This window comes from Protopterus annectens, chromosome 8.part1 (genome assembly GCF_019279795.1).
Source record: "Protopterus annectens isolate FY-2018-M chromosome 8.part1, PAN1.0, whole genome shotgun sequence".
NCBI lineage: Eukaryota > Metazoa > Chordata > Ceratodontiformes > Protopteridae > Protopterus > Protopterus annectens.
Window position 1 is genome coordinate 263,213,483 of NC_056742.1, and position 22,070 is coordinate 263,235,552.

The 22,070-nt window shown below is 37.5% G+C and overlaps 1 protein-coding gene across 2 annotated transcripts in view; it reads right to left on the bottom strand.

Annotated features, from left to right (window-relative positions):
* FANCA (FA complementation group A) overlaps positions 1-22,070 on the bottom strand; it is a 2,214,801-nt gene that overhangs the window by 994,131 nt on the left and 1,198,600 nt on the right. The gene's annotated exons all lie outside the window — the stretch shown is intronic.

The following is a 22,070-nucleotide window of genomic DNA, read 5'->3' on the forward strand; positions in this document are numbered from 1 at the left end:
CTGAGACGTACCTCCCTGGATTACATGAAAAAAGACATAGAGGAGCTCTCTGATCATGTGACCCAGGCTGGTATGACCCTGACCTTGAGTAGCATCTTACCCATACCAAGAATGATACCACAGTATAAAGACAAAATGATCAATTTCAACAATTGGCTAAAGTATTGGTGTCACTCAAAGGGGATCCAGTGTCTGTCAGCCTGGGATGACATGCTTGACAAGCCACGTTGCTTCGCTAGGGATGGCTTGCACCTGTCACCCCTGGGTTTTCGAATACTGGCCAAGGCTCTTGCCACCCCCATAGTGCCTTTTTTAGGCAAGGCTCAAAAGACAAACCCACCTCCTTAGACAACACAAGGAAAAAGAAACTAAGGGTAATGCTGCTCAACGCCAGAAGTCTAAACCTCAAGATGCATGCACTCGAGGCTCTCCTCAGTATGGAGAATATCGATATCTGTGCAGTAACAGAAACCTGGTTCAAGGCTTCCGTGAGTACCCCAGCACTACCAGGCTATACCTCATACCATGCCTTTCGGCCCCAAAACTCGGACCGAACCACAAGAGGAGGGGGAGTATCCATATTCATCAAAGATACCCATACCTCCAGGCTAGTGGCACTGCACGAAGCATCTGAGACCATCCATGTGCAACTAACAGCGGGCAAGGCTGCCTTCCAGTTTGTAGCCTGCTACAGACCACCCTCCCAAACTCAGGAACCCCACTCGGCTTTCCTGAAGACACTGGAGAATATGAAGGTCTCTCCAAACACCATTATATTGGGTGACTTTAACTACCCAAACATAGACTGGGAGCACTACTCAAGCCCCAACACCCTAGCCCAATGGTTCCTAGAATTTATAAACTCAAATGCTATGGAACAACTGGTCACCACTCCCACAAGAGGGGAAAACATATTGGACCTGATCATCACCAACATGGGGATTCTATGTTCCATACCAGAGGTACACCCCTCATTGGTAAGATCTGACCATAAATTAATCACTATGGACATCCATATCCCATCCCCACCCCCAGCAAAGAAACCACGGTCAAAAACTTCTCAAAAGCAAACTTCCCACTTCTCAAAACCGAGGTGGAATCCTTCAAAGCCCCAGGGCCAGTGGAAAATATGGCCCAAGCCGCAGAATCCTTTACAAACGCATTCTATGGATACCTACAGGAATGCATGGATCGTGCTATCCCAAATAAAACCAAGACACACTGCTCCAAAGGCAAGAGACCTGTCTGGTGGACCCCAGCCATAAATAAGCTGTACAACAGAAGGAGGAAACTATTACATGATAGAGCAAAATCCCTGAAAGAGAAGGCAACTCTGATCAGTACTAGCAAGAAACTATGATCCCTCATAAAATCATCTAAGGCTAGCTTCGAAAGAAAAATTGCACAATACGCTAAAGATAATCACAAGGCTTTCTTTAGTTATGTCAGAAACCTTGGTGGAAACTCCCAGATATGCTCTGAGTTAGTGCAAAATGATAAAAAAATACACTGAACCCACAGACATTGCCAACATCCTGGCAGACAGGTTCAGTGCAAACTTCTCCCCACCCCTCCCCCCCAAATGAGCAAATGACTATCCCAACAGAGTGTAGCCTCCCTGACATCACAGATGCACAGGTGAGAGCTGCCCTCTCCAAAGCAAAAAACACAGCATCAATGGGTCCGGACGGTGTCCCGGGCTGCGTTTTACATGAGCTCCAAGAAGAACTGAACCCTCACTTAAAATCACTGTTCAATCTCAGCCTTACAACAGGATATGTACCCAAAGAATGGCATACAGCAACAGTGGTCCCACTCCATAAAGGTGGTGTCACAACGGACCCCGGAAACTATCGCCCTATAAGCCTAACTAGCCTGGTCTGCAAAGCTATGGAGCGTATCATCATGGAACTCATAAATAAAGACATTGGGAATCTCCAAACACTGGATCCTACCCAGTTCGGCTTTGTTAAGGGCAGATCTTGCCTCTTGAACCTGGTCAATTTCTTTGAAACAGTCACCAAGGCCATAGACGAAGGGAAGGTAGTCCACACAGCCTACCTTGACCTTGCAAAAGCCTTCGACACAATACCCCACTCGGGCATCATAAATAAGCTCACCAGCTTAAATATCAACCCCTATGTCACAAGATGGGCTGCAAACTGGCTTAGGGATAGAACCCACATGGTCAGAATTGCAGGTGCCATGTCAGACTCTAAACCAGTTACAAGTGGCGCCCCACAAGGCTCAGTCCTGGGACCTCTCTTGTTCAGTATATATTTCTCTGAGGTACAGGCTAACACAGGAGGACTATGGCTGACAAAGTTTGCAGATGACTGCAAACTGGGGGCCATAATTGACTCGCCTGCTGACACAAGCATCCTCCAAAAAGGTCTCACAGAGACGGATAACTGGTACCAGAGCCATGGCCTAAAGCTAAATGCCAAAAAGTGCATAGTCATCCCCTTTGGGAAAAACAAAGTGCCCACAAATTACCACATAGGTGGCAATCCAATAAGTACGGAAGAAGTAATTAGGGATTTGGGGACCCAAGTAGATTGCAATCTCTCTTTTGACAATCACATTGCCAAAGTGGTTAGAAAGACATTCTATATAGCCCACCTTATCGCGAAGGGGTTCACACCTAGATCAAGAGAGGTCATTGTGCCCCTCTACTCATCACTCATCAGGCCCATAATTGAATACAATGCCCCATTTGGGCTGTACCTTACCTGACACCTGCTACAACTAGAAAGACCCCAAAAGTACCTCACCAAGAGGATCAAGGGACTCAAACAGATGCCCTACGCAGTTAGGCTGAAGAAACTCCAGCTCTACTCAGTTGCTTACCACCTACTCAGAGGCGATCTGTGCCTGACGTATAAAGCCATGTCCAACCCAGAATTAATGGACATGCTCCACCTCAAGAAATTCAAATCCATCAGAAATACACGCTCTAGTGACTTAAACCTCCGCACAGAAATAAATAGAACATGCTGGAAGGACAGATTCATATCCCAGGGGCTCCCCTCACTCTGGAACAAAATCCCAAGCCATGTCAGACAGAGCTCCTCAATGACCCTCTTCAAGAAGAATCTTGACGTTTGGATGGGAGATCGTAAATTTACCCCTGGGATCTCTTCTGTGTCACTGCTAGACAGAGGCACGGTAAACTAACCTTAAATGGGCTATCTTCTGTGACCTACTATACAGAGGCACAGTCAACTAATCTAAGAAGGGTGGCTAAAGCCAAACACACTCTGGCTAGGCTTGTAAATGCCCTAGGGCAGATAGCCTAGTATCAACCTATGAACTAAGAGAAGACGCTCTAAAGTTTGACTCAGATTTTTGAAATTACTAAGTAAAGATTAATGGAGAACAAATATCTGATGAATCCAAAAAAATTTTATTGAAATCTACGTATGGTACCTCTTCTTCATTATATTGGAGACTGTATACATGGAAATTTATGAATAGGAGTTTGTATACTCCACATACAATAAATCTTATACTCAAAAACAGTGAAAGTAAATGTTGGAAATGTGATGAATTACTAGAGGCCAACTGGGTTCACATGCTCATTGAATGCAGAAATGTTGTTCAATACTGAAAAGACTTCAGATATTTTGTAAAGGCTTTATGGTCTGATAACTGTCATATTTCTAACTCACTAATCCTATTTGATGTTCCTATACCTAATGTAATACCTAAATCTGATTCAGTTACTCAGGTCAATTCTTGCAATTGCCAGAAAAGTTATTACTTTGAACTGGAAAAGTAAACAGGATTTGATGTTTAAAGAGTTTATTAATTTAGCAAAAGTTTTGTAAAAAAGAACTGCAAACCATTTGTTATAGAACTTATAACATTACTCATAAAAAATAGCATGGCAAAAATTGGAAAACCTTTTGAACAAATACTGATAACTTCTCATGGATAAAATGATTGTTTATCATGGACGAATGTAAATATTGTAAATAGTTTTGTTATTGTTTTATTGCATTTGTTATATGTACATTTGCGTATGTTTATAATGAAAACAAAATAAAAATGTTTTTGGGGAAACAAAAGGAATGAGAATACAGAATGAATATATCTAAGGAAAACATAATATCAGCTATCAACACAGGAACCATAGAACAACTATAATAAGAAAGTCAAACAAGACAGAACACCAAGACATTAAATGGTTTATGTATGTATTAACACAAACAATAAAATCTCTTAATAAAATAAATCATAATGCCTCCATAACATTAGCAACGTCGTATAGGACCTGCTCCAATGGAAGTATGTATCAAAAGTTCTCCTCTAATGGGAGCATCTTAAAATGACCAATCTCTACAGTGCATATTAATCATACCTCCAATAAGACTTGCAAGGAATGCTACTCTACAAAATGGCTAAAAAAAGAGACATTCAAAAAATACAAGGTGTGTGTCTCTACAACACTAAATAATCAGAAATGAAAATAATGAATATATATATATATATACACACATATACACACACACACACACACACACACACACACACACACACACACACACACACACACACACACACACACACACACACACAAACTAAAGGACTAAAATAAATGAAACAGTCCTGAACACTAGAGCAAAATGTCAAAAAAATAAATCAAAAACAGACTACATAATACAATGTCAATATGTGCAAAAACAAATGAAACGTAAACCACAAGAAAACAGTAGTATCAAGACAAAATATGTTCTACAATGATGAATGAATGAATAAACTTCAAACAAGAAAACAAGTAGCATAAAATAAACTATAATAAAACTAAACTAGACACTCAGATTTAAAAATAAAACAAATAGGTATAAACACAAGAAACATAGATAACTGAAGACATGTAAATATGTACAGCTACATGAGCTACAAACATAAATCAGCAAGATAAAGAAAAATGCAGTAACATCAATATACAGAAAGAGAGTATAATAGAAAAGAAACTACAAAGCCGGTATAGTTAATGGTTAAGTGGACGTGCTTTTAACATGGGTTTAAGGGATACCCTGTCATTAAGACCTGGGAGTACAAATGCTTTTAAGTAAGAAAGTCTCTGTTCCTTACATTCAGTCTTATTCTTCAAGTCACCTGCTTTATCATTAGGGGAAATGATCTCTAAAGCAAAAAACTTAAATAAATGTTGTGGTCCACAGTCCATTACATGCCTAGCCAAGGCATTTGTTGATGACCTTTTTCCTATATCATTCTGATGCTATACTATCCCATCTTTAAAAGGTTGATTGGTTTTACCAACATAGAAAGCATCATATGCACCAACATAGAAAGCATCATATGCTGAGCAGAACGCATAGTAAACTAAAGTCTTCATTCTGCAGTTAGCAAAAAAATTTAAAGTAATATGAGTCTTAGTGGACTTATGAGTAAAAGAAGTACAAGTAAAAATCAGTTTGCACACAGAACAAGAGTTGCATCGGCACGTACCTTTTCGATCTTATACAGTAGTAGCACTTCTTTCAAGCTTTCTATAATAAGCTGACATTTTAATGACAGATGGTTCCTAAACACAAACTTAGGATGAGTATCAATCACTTAATGTCAGGGTCAGCCAACAAAACAGACCAGTGATTCTTGAAAATATCACAAACTGTATTATTATTATTAGAAAAAGTAAATAGTGGTCTATTCATAACACTTTTAGCTAGATTACGACCAGTATCGCTAGTATTATCTTCTCTCACTGAAAAATAGGGTTTCCCTTTACCCTTCCGTTTCTCTAATGTCTCCTTAATACAATGATCAATATCTAAAGGATTATAACCTCTATCGGAAAAATCACGTTTCAAACTGACAAGTGCATCTATGAAATTTGACTTTGCTGTTATAGTTGTTCTATGGTTCCTGTGTTGATAGCTGATATTATGTTTTCCTTAGATATATTCATTCCCTATTCTCATTCCTGATTAAGTGCTGTTGAGACACGTATTTTGTGTCTTCTGATTGGCTGTCTTTTTTCCTTTAGCTATTTTATAGGGTAGCATTTTTTGCAGTGTTATTGGAGACACGAGTGATCTGTAGCGTAGTGATTGGTCACTTTTAAGTTGTTCCCATTAGAGGAGATCTTTTGACACATACGTTTATTGGAGCAAGTCCTATTTGATATTGCACATGTCATGGAGGCATTTTGTTTTTATTTTATTAATGGATTAGCATTGTTTACTGCTCATTTGTTAGGTAATACACAGATAAGTCATTTTTTTTTATATTTATGGTCGATTATATTTTTGATACTTTTTTTTCTTAGCCGAGTTTATGTATGCATTTTTGCTACAATGTGTATTTTCTGTTTGGCTTTTTCATGTCTTCCTACAAATCGAGATAAGGCTTACCGGCTTTTTACAGTGTTTTCCTCACTGGCGCAGAGTTCTGTTTTTTTTATTTATTTATTTTTATTTAACATTTGTTGACCGGGAAAGTCCGACTAGGTTCCACAGATCCTGTTTTCAGCGGAGGCCCGGGGAGAAACACTCCAGAAGCATGTATTTTAGAATGTGGGAGGAAACCGGAGTACCCGGAGGAAACCCACACGAACGCAGGGAGAACATGCAAACTCCACACAGAAGGCACCCCAGCTGAGAATCGAACCGGAGAACCTCTTGCTGTGAGGCGACAGCATTAACCGCTGCACCACTGCGCTGCCCTGTTTTTATTTTTATTGGTACGACTTTTTGGTGTGATTATGCCCCAACTAATGCATTTAAGTATGTGAGAGAGGTTTGATCACTTAGATTTTGTTTGGAACAAATTTTTTTGACCGTACTTATGTCATGCATGTGTTAGATTTTCAATGCAGCATTTTTTCTTAATGTTTGCTATATGATATGTTAACAATTGCTTAGTGATACTACACTGTCTGTGTCTTTTTAGTGAAATGTATCCTTAGGGGTTAATATTTACACTTCTGATTGCTATATCCATTAGGAACTGTCATGTAAAGATTGTGCAGACTCTTAAATTGGGCTTTGATTGGTTTTGATAATCCATATTGTTATACAATAAGTTAATTCAATTTCAAGTTCATTTGTATGCGTTGTTATTTAGATTCATTGCTATAATGCTTGAACATACAACTATTTAATATATGTGAATATGTCTGAACATTTTTTAGAGTCACATCTTTACATGTGCTTGAAGGCTTGATCACTATATTTCTGTATACTTTTTGCTCTGCCGAGATCATGCATTTTCATTACCTTGCAGTGTAGCATTTGATTAGTTCTGTCACTTCTTACTACACATTGATAGGTCAATGCTATGTGAAGCCCTACTGAATGTAGTAGTTACATGAACAGGATCGCTAGGTTAATCACTATTTCTTTTTTACCTCTGGTTGGTTTAAAACCTTTAACTTATTTTAATAACTGATTATTATATGTGTGATTTTTTAGTATACTGTGATTGGTTGCTATTGTTTTTAAATATGTGTTTAGTGTTTCTTTTTGTGGTCTGAAGAAGTGGTTTGTTTATACCGCAAAAGTGCTTACCAGTTTAATAAAGACTTTTGCCTTTACAGTCATGGTAGCCTGGAGTTTTACTTTTTTTGCACAAGACAAAAATGAACCAAGTAGCCATTGCACAAGCGTATGCAAACCAAAACATTCCTGACATAAGTAATGAAAACAGCCACTGCTCTAGTGGAGTGAACACCTACTGTGGTATTTGTCTCATGTTTGCTTCTCCGGTCACTATCATGTTTGGCTGCTACTGCTTTATTTCTGTGCAAAATTACTAGCCTAGTTTAGGTTACTGTACAGATGCAGTAGCAAGCAGTGTAAGTTTTATATTATTTCTAGTTTTACTGCTTCAGTTAATAAAGTACAATAATTAAATTTTCATTTGTTGCATCTATATGCCCCTGATGGCCTCAGAACCGGCAAGCACACATTGACTGATCTCTGCTGGGTGGGTGGAAAGGCCTGCTTTGCTTCCCTATTCCAATTTCCCAGTCACCCTGCTTCTTAGCCCTTATACAAAGGTCTATTCTTGCCCACTCTAAATCAAAGCTTTCCACTTAAAAACACAAGTAACAATTTCCAAGTAGCTAACACTACTAATGTACTCAATTCCATGACTCTAAACTAAAATGTATGTACCAAACTTCTGATAGTTACTCATCTCACGATATTACTGCTAACAATTAAGAAACAGTAAAACAATACTTAACTGTTACTTTAGATAACAATTACTACAGTGAAACAGTGCTGTGTACATCCAAGTTTTATAACTGCCTTAAACAAAATGTCTAACTCGACAAGACACTAACAGCTACACTAAAACCACCAACTACATTTATCTCAATGTAATACCCTACATCCATACATTTACTTTACACTCTTACAAACCTTTCCTTCTATTGACACTTTCTGCTTATTATCAACTGCAGTATTACTTTGCCTAGCTTCTAACTGCATCATCTTAGTTCTTTCAGTTGTAACTGCACAAGCAGTAACAATGTCTGCCATACACTTATAACTACAACATTAGCATACCCTTTTTAAATATTTCTTGGATTTCTATATCCATTCCCTATGAAACATCATCCTTAGGGATATGAATATTGACTGGAACCTTGTTAATACTGCATCCCCTATCTACTCTATAAACTTTTATGGCTTTATCCAGCTGATCACTTCACCCACGCACCAGCAAAGAAATTCCTAGAATGGCTCGGTTATTGACTAGATATTAGTATCCAACCCCGGTGCTATCATAACCCTTCCACCCTACCTAGCTCCCTTAGTGACCACCTCCTTACCTCAATAGTAAGACACTCTCCCAATCTTAGCAAGAGCCACCAATACAAAGAATCTCGTAACCTTAAAAACTACAACCCTGTCACTCTGAATGAATCCCTGTCCATTGTAAACTGGTCATTCCTACACACATTACCCCTTAATGAGGCTGTCCAAAACTTCAACAATTTATTCCTATAAACCCTTAACACCTTGGGTCCCAGTAGAAAAATTAGGCTAAAATATAATTATGCACCATGGCTAAACCAGGCAACTCGATCACTTATGAAAAACAGTGTGTGCGCCTGGAGAGCCTGGAAAAGAAAAATAACTCAACTTTCCACCTGAACTTATATAAACAGTTTCACAACCAAACACAAAAGCAGGTCCTATTAGAAAAAAAATATTTATCAAAAATCTCTGAGCAATCCACATTCTAACTCAAAGAAATTCTGGCACTCAATAAAACTACCATCTCCAGGGAACCCCTCTTCATCAAACCCCTTCCCTAACAAATCTTCTAATGAAACTGCAAGCCTACTTAACAACTTTTTCATCAAAACAGTAGAAAAGCTTACTAAACCAGAAACTCTTCATAGAAAGACTCCACCTCCCACATCTTCTCTTCCATCATTCTCCCTAGCACCTGTAGCAACTTCCTTCATCAGATCACTTCTTAAACTCAAAGCCGGTTTCCCATCAGCCGACAAACTCCCTCCATTATTTCTCAAACATGCAGCCGAATCTGTAGCATACCCTGTGTATCTATACTTATCAATAGATCCATCCAAGAAAATACAGTACCAGATATCTGGAAAAATTCTTCATAATACTCCTCCACATGGTAGGAAATTCTACAGAACCCTCAAATTACAGGCTTATTGCCATATTATCCCCCTTATCCAAAATACCGGAACAAATACAGACAAATACTAAACCACCTCTTACAGGCAAACCTAATTACACCCACATAGCATAGTTTCCAACTCTCGCACAGTACTCCCACTGCCCTCCTATCTTTCACACACATTGCCCAAGCCAGAGATAATAATAAACTCGTATCAGCTCTATTCCTTGACATATCCAAAGTATTTGATATAGTTACCCATCCCATCCTCCTAAACAAACTTTCCAACCTTCAACTGTCTACCTCCACTACTTCCTGGTTTAACAGCTACCTCTCAAACAGATATTAGTCTGTCAGATGGCAAACATCCTTCTCCCCTTTCTGTCTTAAGACCGGGGTTCTCCCAGGGTTCTATCCTGGACCCCCTACTTTTTAATATATTTACAAATAACCTCCATGTCTCCTGCCCCTACTCTATCTTAATACAGTATGCAGATGATTCCACAATTATTAACACCTCCAACAATACACAAAATCTCCACACTGTCACTCAACAATCTCTGCACCTAGTAGAACAATGGCCAACTGAAAACAACCTGCTTCTCAGCTGCAAAAAGACCAAGCTTCTCCTTTTCCTTCCAAAAAAACCCTCAATCCAGCTAAAGACAACTTCATCATCTCACCCTTAGATAAATACAATTATTACCACCGACTGAAACACCAGATTGTTTGGTGTTACTATAGACCAATTAAAATTCGACCTTACATATCTTAAACTGCATCAAAATGTCCAGTCAAAAACTAGGTCTTCTATACCACAACAACAAATATATACTTAACAAATCTAGACCTACACTGGCTGAAACATTTATTCTACCATCCCTGCTGTGTGCTGCTCCCATACTTACTAACCTCCAAAATAATCTCTTAACAAAACTAAAAAACAACTATAACAAGACAGCAAGATTCGCAGCCAGTAATAGCTACAAATACCATCACTGTATATCCCTGAAAAGCTTGCAGACAGCATGCTAAATAGCCCCAACTCCTGCCCTGCCTTTACATCCATAATTACACCCTACACACCCAAAAGTGACCTCAGAAGCACACAACAAAACCTTCTGCAGGTGACCAAGCCAAACAAAAATATTGGAAAAATACGTTCAATTGCATACTCGTGGAACAAACTTCCATTGTCTCTTCGCTCCACTATCAAAAGTGGAGAATTAAAAAAAGCAACTAAAAATTAATTTCCAACATGCATGGATATGTACTTGCATCTTTGCTGTACTATGCCATAATGTTACTCTGAATTTTTTTTTATTTCAGGCATTGCTACATTCCTTGTAAATAACTTAATGCTAACCAGGTTCTCAAACATATTGTTACTGCATTTTCAAAATACTGTACTTTTGCCTTGTATATATTCGTATTGCAAATGTCTGTGTTTTTGTACTGTTAAGTATCTTACAACTGCAATTGTTAGGTTTTTCTTATTTTTTAATTACCTTCCTGGAGTTTTTCTCCTCAGGTCTCTCTGGGCCCAGTTAGACTAACCCGGTTAACAAATGTAAAAATAAAATAAACTACAAGATACCATTTAAACTTTGACTGTCTCCCTATCTTTTAAGTAAAATGCCCTATGCGGACCGTCTCAAGGCTCTATCCCTGTATTCTGTCTCCTACAGGCTTTTGAGGGGAGATCTATGCCCGACCTACAGAGCACTGTCAGACCCCACTGTGATGGACCTCCTCCATATCTGCAAAGCAAACAGCACCAAAATTTACCCATTCTAAAGACTTAAACCTTGCCTGTGATTTAAATAGGACCTGCTCGAGAGACAGGTATGTATCCCAGAGATTACCCATTCTCTGGAACAGACTCATCATTCATGTGAAGTAGAGTTCCTCCCGAACCCAATTCAAGTGCAACCTGGACAACTGGATGGGGAACAAGAAATTCATCCCTGGTTTGGCACCTATGTCTCTAATGGACACAGGCAACCTGTAAATGGTTCATCTCCCAGGCCCTAGCTTGTAAATGTTTCATCTCCCAAATCCCTATTTACACTTATCAAAGGTATCAGAACTTGTCAGAGATTTGGGATGCACTGCTAGGCTTAAAAAGGCTCCTGTAGTTGTTAGCATAGTAAACACCTATGAACTTATTACATAATTAAAACATACCTTATACTTCTCATTGTACCTTCGTTGAAGGTTGAGCGTCGAGCTGGCACCTCGACGTTTCGTAAAAATCGACTACCAATCATTAGCGGACCGGAGTTCCACTGTGGCGACCCCTTACTGGGAAAAGCCGAAAGACAAACAACAACCTTATACTTCTCATTAATACATATTGGACTTATTACTGATATTTAACTATTACAAACTAATTCATCCTACTTTAAATATATATGTTCTATTATAACTTTCCTTTTCTTCCTTTTTGTTCTTACAAAACCATAGACACTAACCCTAAATCCACTTAATTCAGTAAACATTAAAACTTCAACATGCTAATTTCCCAAACACTGTTTTTAGTTATTACAGTATGTGTAATAAAAATCATTCCCCTTCAAATTAGTCGAACAGTACATAAACACTGTAATCATGCTTGCTTCCACACACAACGCTCATCTCATTTGCTGAATACTGACTATACTCACTACAACTAAGCTGCTCATCAATAAAATTCTGTTTGCTATGCATATACAAGTGATTCCACTTAGAAACCCAAATCCAGCTTCCTTTTACGCCTGCAGACATACACTTGCCCAACTTTATCACAAAAGGCATAAGCAAACACACATATATAAAAAAACAAAATAATATTTCCAGTTACATACATCACATATGTTCATTTTTATAAGCATCTTCAGTCCAGTATTACATAAATTATTCAATTCCTCCTTCCCTTAAACCTCACTCCTCCTCCAGAACATTATTCAGCATGTACTGTTCCCTCAACTTCAATTTATTTCTATGTAATTTGCTTCTTACTTTTTTTAAAGAATCTACCTCTGGTTCTTTTATCTCTGTTAGAATATTCAGTGCTTCAAATACAGTTGGTTTAGACCTTGATTCCTATTTTCTAGTATTTTTTTTTTTGGCAGAAACCAGAATTAAACCTAACAAGGTCTTACTATGTCCAGGCAATTCAGATCCTGTGTCCCAGCTCAAAAAAAAAAAATTTCCTTTGTTACATCCATTTGCTCACCCGATATTTCTGACATAGTACTATGTAAGGAATTTTTGAAATAGGCCAACTCATTATACTCCTAAAACATATGTTCTCAGTTAACTTTTTCTTCCTCATCACACCTCCAACATTTGTAATTTTCATGAGGAAAAATTCTTTGGAGTCTGCTTGAGGTGTAAAAATACCTATGCAAACACTTCCAAGTAAAAATCCTAAACCTTCTAGACTTTGCTGCATAGTTTGGAGCCATACATATGCCCTCCCATTGTTCCTTTGTAAATTGCTCATCTAGTCTCTCTTCGTAATCTTTCCTAACCTCCTCTAATGGACTCATAGTTATCATGCAATACTTTATATACCCTACTAATTACTCCCTTTTTAACAGCAAGCAGCTTCCTTTCTAGATTCAGCTAAATTCTACCAGTGCATATCTTTCACTTAGGACTCTCTCTGAGTACATGTTCATAGAGTTATTTACAGACTGTAAAAACATATGTTTACATATATGATTAGCAATATAAATTTCACAGAATATCTCTCCAGGCATGCAAAGTACAATGCAAACATGAATGACAGTTTTCTCCAACAGCATCTAAGATTTTAACTGAGGCTAAGCAATAGTGTGTACGTCACTTTGTTTACTTCATCAAATTCACATGCTCATTTCTTTCCAAAAGTGTCTCCTGTAGCATTACTATTTGCACTCTGCATTTCTTAATATAATTCAGTACTCTTACCTTTTTGTCTATACCTGTAAGGCCAATTATATTCCAAAATAGTATAGATAGCATAGCCATTAAGATAAAACGTTATTGCTCCTACCAGTTATACAAGAGCTTTTTCGAATGTATATTTTCAATTTTTGTGTTACATGCACACACTGGCAGGTTGATAAGTTCAAATGGAGATGAGAAGAGACAAATGATGTCACATTTTCAAGACTTTTTGTTTTAATGAATAATTCTAAAAAAATAAATACATTTCAGAACACCTTGATAACCTATTAACTTAGAATACACACACACACAAACCTAGGTACACTTTCAAAAACTTAAGTTTAAACCTCCTGACAGGAACAACTGCTCCAAAATAACAGCTGCACCCACAGGAATTACCTAATCTAAAATTAAGGTTACCCATGCTAAAGTGCATGTTATAGCCTTTGCTTCTACCTACACAATTTTCTGTGTGTTCTATCACTATTATCTTCTCAGATGTGAAAAACACAGGAAACATCAACTTCTAGCTAAGAGACAAAGTGCACTGACTATCTTTAAATAAACTAAATTATACACTATTCTATTAAATGCATTGAAATATTAAGGCTGCCAGGGAAGCTGCTATCCCTTATTCGCTTCGAATAATTTTAAATGTCATTATTTTTACTGAGCTGCTTGCCCTTGTACCTTTGATTTTACACTTCCCTCAACAAACAATGGTCAGAACTCCCAATATTAATCAGTTGCACCTGCAGATGTGTTTTCTCCATGGAAAGATAAGAAAATAATGTGCAACTGCCTTCAGCTGCACACTTCTTAAATCCTACTGAACATGTCCTAAAGGAAAAAAAAACTCATTGCTTATGCAAGTAATTTAGTAATTCTCATTGCATTCATCATTCTGCCCTAGTTTTGATGCCTACCCACTTACAGAAAATACTTGTTTTTAGATTAAGCCAGTGGCATTAATCCAGACATTCACCTGTGCAACAATAAGAGAAAACAATTCAACTCTACATATAATAATAACAGTAATATGCTATTTTACACCCCAGCCCAACAGCTTAAGATTACCGCATATTAAATTAAACTTGCTTCTGTTCAGTATTTCTCTTTTTATAATGGCTAAATTTCTTAAAACTAAAAAAAATGTTTATTTTAATATCTTTATCACATACAACAATCACTGAAAAGACTCACCCTCACCCCTATATATAAGATACCCCTGACTACACTCATCTCTGATTTACTATGTATCATGCAGATTATATCATGAACTGTTTTATACAAATGCTATTAAGAACACAATTGTTTTACTTCATTTCCTTTTTGTGTCTTTCTAAACATTAATGACAAAGTGAGGTATATGCTTCACAGTCCACCCACAACTTTAGTCAACTAAAATCCAATCTTTCTTAGCCACTTTTTCTTGCAAATACATTTTATAAATGTGATTGATACATTATAATTTCATATTTATTCACTAATGTTAGTGTTGCTGGTCTTCTTCTTGTTCATCTCCATCTCCCAAACACCACTCTCTGGTTCAAGTCCAAGGTTCTCCTAATTGTAGTAGTCAACTCCTGTTTTTCTTCTCTCAAGCATTTTCCTTTGAAACATTGAAAAATGTTTCATTGGCAAAGTCTCTCTACGAGCTTTACTGTCAGTAGAATGAGAAGCAGAGTCCCTTAATGTTTGATGGTTCACTTTGTTGGATAAACATTTTTATTTCTTCCTTAGCCTGTTCTGTATCAAATACGCCACAGATTGTCCAGGAAAAAAATATTCTGAAGACAGCTGGATACAACTGCTTGAATATCGCACCTGCCTCTCAACATTCCTTGATTGCTGGAATAACTTTGTTTCTCTTCGGCCTGGCTTACAGGGAATAATCTGTTCCACAAAACACTGTACTGCCTTCTGCCACAGTTTTGTCAGGATCAACGCTTTCTGCTAGTATGACTGCACAGACTCGAAGTGCCCCTTCAATTAACAAACCTTGTTGTGGAATACCAGTCCACTTGCTTATTTGTGCTTTCAAAAAATAATACAGTCTGTTCCTTCCAGTTTATCTGGTACAGCAGAAAATCCCAGTCTTTCTGTGTGTGCTCTGTCCTTTAACTCTACCATTTTCTGTAATAGCTTTTCTTGAAAAATCTCATACTCAGCTAGCCTTTTCTTTACTTCAGACTCTGATTTTTTTACAGTTTTATCAGCTCATCTGAATAGCCATTTAAAGCTTTTTCTATTTTTCTAGCCTTTTCTTACTTGAATTGATATACGTTTTCAATGTTTCATTTCATTTAATCAGCTAAGTACTTGGGATTTATTTTTTCCTCTAAATTACTGGAAGACATTTCTTCTACCAAAACTGGAGCTTGAACTGCTTTTTGCTGAACTGCAGGATTCTTCCCAGCCAATGTGTTTTTTCTTCACCTTTTCTAGTTGATTTTCTTTCAGGTTCACTAAAATTCTTCTTTGCTGGCATCCAAGCAGTGTACTTACTAGACAGTAACTGAATTTTACTCAAGCTGGCAGAATTACTAACTCTTATTTCTCAGTTTCTTTAATATGGGACAGTTAAAATTAAGCTGTTGATCTGTGTGCAGCCATCTTGGAAGTTCACTTGCACTTATTATTATTAAACGTTTCATTAACAAAGGTAAGCGGTGACATCCAAATAATCCCAGGTCATATTCAAACAACCATGCAAGAAATTAATTACTGTAAGTATCAAACTATTGCCTACAAGAATAGCTGCAGTATTAACAATAAAATCAGCTCAGACTGTGGGTCTATATCACTTTGTGGAAAGTCTATTAATTGATTTACTATTAATCAAACTCATTTAAGCAAAAGCTCATTTCAGAGAATGATAGCTTCAGCCAATTTTTTCTCAGGGAAAGGAAGTAGTTGGCCATCATAGGGAATTTGCTCTTTTATCCACTGTAGTACAATCTCTGAGTTGTTATATTTAGTTATGGGGGTTGGGGGGGGGGGCAAAGCCCCTCACTTTGCTGAGTTCTAAACTGTGTAGTGTTTGTTACGGTCAGTAGCTGGCCCACTAGTTTCTTTCTCTTGGAGAATTTTCATTCGCTGAAATGAGTTTGATTAACAGTGATTCGATGACTAGACTATTCGACAAAGTGATATAGGCCCCTCAGGCTGCAATAAGACTTATTTACCTGAACCTTAAGAGTTTAACTATAACTAAACCTTGGTTAAAATATACCTCACTGTTGTGCCCAAATCGTACCCCATCATATCTTATATTTATAAAACAAAGACATGATAACAATACTGGTGGAGGGGCTCTTACACTGGTAAACAAAACACATCTTTTCCATACACTACTAGAAAAAAGCAATTCTACCTTTGATACTCCTTCAAATTTGTCAGTTACTCAAATTACCCTAGAAGGGCATGTAAAAACATACCTTGCCACAGTCTGTATCTCTTCCTGTCTTCAGTTTGGCTAGTACAACAAGCTATATTAACATATTCTACACAACATAAACTCATTACTTTATGTGATTTAAATCTAGAATGCAAAAGTACCTAAAGAAATTTGTCTACAAGAAATTCTGCATAACAATGTATATCAAATGATTCTATATGCACCTGGCATAATGTAGCCACAGGCAAATGTACATAGTTAGATGCACCGACAAAAAAATACCTGATAAGCTGAAAAGTCTGCCCAAATACCATCTGTGATCACATCTTTTTTTTTTCTTTCTTTCTAGTCCTTAAAGTCAATAATTATGTTGGGGCAGTAGCCAATAAGAGTCATATTTAAAACCTCTGAGCAAATGTTAAAACACAGGCTGCAATTTAATGATTGGTCTGCTGTTTTTAAATGTCTTGACCCTAATTCATCACTTTGCACCTTTTATAATTTTGTGGATCCTATACAGGATATACTTTTTCCTCTTAGAAAAAGATGACAACAGGAAACCAAATTCCCATTGCTGTGAATTAAACTGGAAAAATGTTTTAACAGAAGAGACCAAGCATGGGCAAAGAGTGGAAAAAGACCCTAATACAAACAAGACATGATCATAGCTAAAATAAAGACTAAGGTATAAAGTCGAATTTACAAACTTGATTACTAAAGCAGCTTGAGGATTCTGTCAAATCATTAAAACTAACAATATCAATAAACTATTTAGAGCATCACTCTAGTGATGTTAAACCAAGCAATATAGACAGGAATATGATTACGCTACATTAAAAATGTTACCTTCTCTCCACCTATGCCTACAACATTTCACTTTAGCAATGTATCATCTACAGCCACAGTTCAGCTCATTTTTGCAGGTTCTTACTTCTCATTTCAAAGCCATCAACAGTAAACTTGTAATGGATATATTTGGTAAAAGACTACAGCTACAAACCTCTTAAACATTCATTATACCCAAAACTCTTGCAAACAGGAAGCTCAGTACTTGTCAAGCCACCAACACATTTTTAATTCCCCAATTACTACTAAAATAATCCCTTTGAGCTTCAAACATACCACAGCCATACTGTTTCCCAATATGCAATAGATTACAGACATGACAAACATGGACCCCATAGCCAAGATCATAGAAAAAAAAATGATATATAACCAGACTCAAACGTATACAAAAATATGATACACTAACATTCAAGCAGCATGGTTTTATACCTCAATATAAAGCAATTGCTGCCACCTACTACTTTACCAATCCTACCAAACAAATACAAAAAAAGGCATGTGTACAGGTGCAATATTTGTAGATCGCAAGTGTGCCATTGAAACAATAAATCAAATTCTAGTGAAGAAACTAGATAACTATGGATTTTCAGTATATGTATTTTCATGGTTCAGGAACTGACCAAAACGTTCAGGGAGTTACTCACAGACACTACAAAAGGCTGTTAATACAAACCCAGAACAAAAGGCTGTTAATATAAACCCAGAATGAAAGGAACTTTCAGTGAGCTGGGTGAATATAAATGGTAAAGTATACATTTTGCATATGTATTGCATTTATTTTGCATATTTACTATATTTATTTAAATATGTTAATGGTCAGCTCTATGAGCCACACTCCATTTACAGAGAGAACCCAAAGAAAAAAGCACCTGAAACACAAGAAAATTACAAATGAAATAATGTAAACATACACAAAACCAGAATGAATAATAAAAAATGTTAAGTTATATACTTGCTGGTATGTTAGATCTGTCTGGTCTCTGTTTGGGCACCTTTGGTACCCTCTAGCAAAGGTAAAAATCCAAACAAGCTTGAGCTCCTCTTTACTCATAAGTCTATAATGTGGTTTCCTACAGATCAAGAATGCCAACATCTAAAATACAGCTAACTTTAAGCAGAAAGAAAAACAAGGAACACAGAAAAAAAATACAAGTCAATGTACATACTCCTCAGAGAAGAACAGTTTTGGGAAGGTGGGCAGATTTTTCTAGTCTCAGGACAGAGACCAGAGAAATCTAACATTCTGGTAAACATCATAACTTGTGTTATTTCTCAACTTCTGTTCATACACTAAAACATCAGGACAGGTCCCCAGCTAACATAAGTTGCCTAACTCAGCAAACCTTTAAGAATAGTTGCCTTAAATGATGCTCTAGTTCTAGAAATGGAGACAAGGCTGCAATACTTAGCAAACGTATGCAAGGATGACCAAGTAGCTGCTGTTGCTATCTCATCAACTGGAAGATCATGTAGTAACACTGTGAAAATAGCTTGAGCCCCAACAGTGTGTGCCTTCAGTGGAATAGCCAGTTGTCAGCCTGCTTTGGTACAAGAGAAGGAAATGCAATCTCAAATCTATTTAGTCAATTTAATCTTAGCAATGTTTTGACCAAGCCTGGCCATCAAAGAACAGACAAAAACTTAAGCCTTTCTTGAAAGCCTTTCTGTGATCCAAAAAGTATCTTAATTGCCTGTACTCATCCAGGCAATGTAACAAATACTTTCCTTTGTTAGCATACTTGCAGAAAAATACCAGAACATGAATGTACTGATTCAGATTAATCTGAGTGGCTACTTTGGTCATAAAGAATAATTTTGTCCTAAGGGATACTTGGTCTTGATGGAAAATGTAGTGGTATTGGGAGGATACTGTATGAAGTTTGAAAACTCTTCTAGCTGAAATAATGGCCATCGACATGGCAGTCTTCCATGATAAGGACTTAAGCTCAGTAGAACTTGCTGGTTTGAAATCAGGTCTCTCAAGTTTTAAGTACACCAATGAGATTCCATACCAGGACTAGCTTACTGGTGGTATGGAGTGGAAGATTTCTTTAAGGAAGGCCTTACGGTATCTGTGTAAGGTCAAAGAATGTACTGAAAAAAAAATCGCTGCTAAATGCATTTTGACTGATGAGTAATTTGCTCCTTTACCATACAGTTCTGCTAAAAAGGCTAAGACTCGGACTCATGATGCCAAGACAGGTGATTGTGCCTAAGTGTTTAAAAGCTTTGACTGTGATTAGTTAATTTATTCACATGAAGGTACATTTGATTTCTTGTAAAGTATAGTGTTATTAAAGTTGAATAAGTTTACCAATTTTCTTCCTTTCCTTTTCTCTTTTCAGACCAAAGCCTGTGACTAGAGGTTTCCTCCATTACTCCATTCTCTTGCTGTTTTAACATTATTCCCTTCTATTTTGCTTTATATTCTGGGTTTTGGATGTAATATATTAATTTCAACTATGCTACTCTAAAAAAACACAAATTCAGTACTTCTAACACAATTCCTCTGTTGGAAATATTTTACCACTTTACTCTGGTAAGTGCCTTACCCCATATATGTCCCACTACTTCTAATTTGAGGGATTTCTAGAATCTCGTTACCAGGTTGTAAATAAAAGTTTTTGCCATGTACAAAACATGTGGCCACACAAAAATGTTGTTGCCTGTATTCTCTCTGGTCTATGCCACCTACCATTGCCTTCTATTTCTTAATCCATTTCAAGATGGTCTATTTTGTTGGTCCCATGTTTCCTTTGGCATTTTTTTTTCGAGTCTTGTGCTCGTGTTATACCTAGATATTTTCACTGTAGTGACCTCCAAGATGTGGAAAACACTGAACCAACATAAATGTTGGGACATAATTTATACACACAGCTTTTGTTTTGTCATTTATCTTTATATCCTACTATCTTTCTAAACTTCCTAAGGATACTGAACAATTTTGGGATGCTCCTCCCTGGATTTGTTATCTGCAAACGTTGCCATCAGCTCCATTCCACTACCACCCATGTATGACCAAATACCAGATCTTTTGTGTTAATGTTTCTAGGAAACCGCGAACAACAGCAAGGACAGTTAGGCACCTTGTCCTGTACCTCGTTCAAGTCTAGACTCTGAGGCTATCCAGACATTAACTAATTAGCAAGTTTGATCCATTATATATTTCTTGTAACAGTTTTATAAGGTCTCTAAGAAATCCTATCTTGTACATAACTTCCTAAAAATATGCCCAGTGCACTCTCTCAAAGGCTTTCTCTGCATTGAGGCCCATCAGCACAGATTCCCTTTTTTTCCATTGTCTGCTTCTCTGAGTATCATGTGCATTTTACAATGTGCTACACTGGTCTAGGTTCATAGGTTCAAGGATGTTTACTAGGCTAATGACCACAGGGGTCTTTTTAAGCCTAGCCATGCATCCCAAATCTCTGACAAGTTCTGATACCCTTGATAAGTGTAAGCAGGGGGTTCGGAGATGAAACATTTACAAGCAGGGGCCTGGGAAATAAAACATTTACAGGTTGCCTGTGTCCATTAGAGACGTAGCTGCCAAACCAGGGATGAATTTCCTGTTCCCCATCCAACAGTCCAAGATGCACTTGAATTGGATTAGGGAGGAACTCTGCTTCACATGGATGGGAAGCCTGTTCCACAGAAGTAGTCGTCTCTGGGATACATACCTGTCTGTCCAGCAGGTCCTATTTACATCACAGGCAAGGTTTAAGTCTTTTGAGTGGGTAATTCGGGTGCTATTTGTTTTCTGGATATGCAGGAGGTCCATCAGAGTGGGATCTGACAATGCCCTGCATGCCAGGCATAGATCTCCCCTCAAAAGCCTGTAGAAGACAGAAGACAGGGATAGGGCTTTGAGGTGATCTGCACAGGACATTTTACTTATTCCCTATATTCTTTTAGTAAGGACCCTCTGTAGACATTTCAATTGTTGGATATGCCTGGTTAGGTACATACCAAAGGGGCCACTGTACTCAATGATAGGTCTGATGAATGCCGAATACAGTGGAACAATGACTTCCTTGGACTTGAGATGCCATACCTTTGTTTATAAGCTGCACAACATAGAATGATTTCCTTGGTCAAATGCTAGATTACTGTGTGTGTCCCTATGTCCCTGACTACTGGGTCAGCTCTAAGGGATGTGTTGTCAATTTGGTAGTTACCACGGGTGGATTACTTCTCAAAGGATACTATTATGCATTTCTTCGCATTTAGTTTTAGTCCATGGCTCTGACACCAGTTGTTTGTCTATGTTAGCCCC